Raw genomic sequence first — 465 nt, forward strand, 5'->3', positions numbered from 1 at the left:
GGCCATAATGTTTATCTGTAGAAATTATCTCCTACCTAAGAGATAGAGTTTTAGGCTTAAATAGGCAGTTTTGAGAGTGACAAAGCCTGCAGAAAGAAGTACTTAATGCACTAATATTAATGCACTAATAAAATTGACTAATTTAATGTCCACCGTAAAACAAAATGGAACTGAGCACAGGCGCGGCCAGGATTCTATTTCATTGTACGCAGAAAAACCACTCACCCAACATCTTGGTTGCGCACATACGCAATCTACTCAGTAAGCAAGTGAGTAAGCTAGAGAAAGATGGATTCATTAATGTCTTATGCATTTTTTAACGTTACCGATACAACGCCACCATAAAACTCTTATTAGCCTTTAGGCTTCCATACTCAGAAACCACAAAATAAGCAAACCTATAAGTACTTTTTGTTTTTACTCCCCAGCAGATTGTCTGTCTTTGTCTTGGCTGTTAGTGGTGGC

The sequence above is a fragment of the Etheostoma spectabile genome, chromosome 10, assembly GCF_008692095.1.
Source record: "Etheostoma spectabile isolate EspeVRDwgs_2016 chromosome 10, UIUC_Espe_1.0, whole genome shotgun sequence".
Lineage (NCBI taxonomy): Eukaryota > Metazoa > Chordata > Actinopteri > Perciformes > Percidae > Etheostoma > Etheostoma spectabile.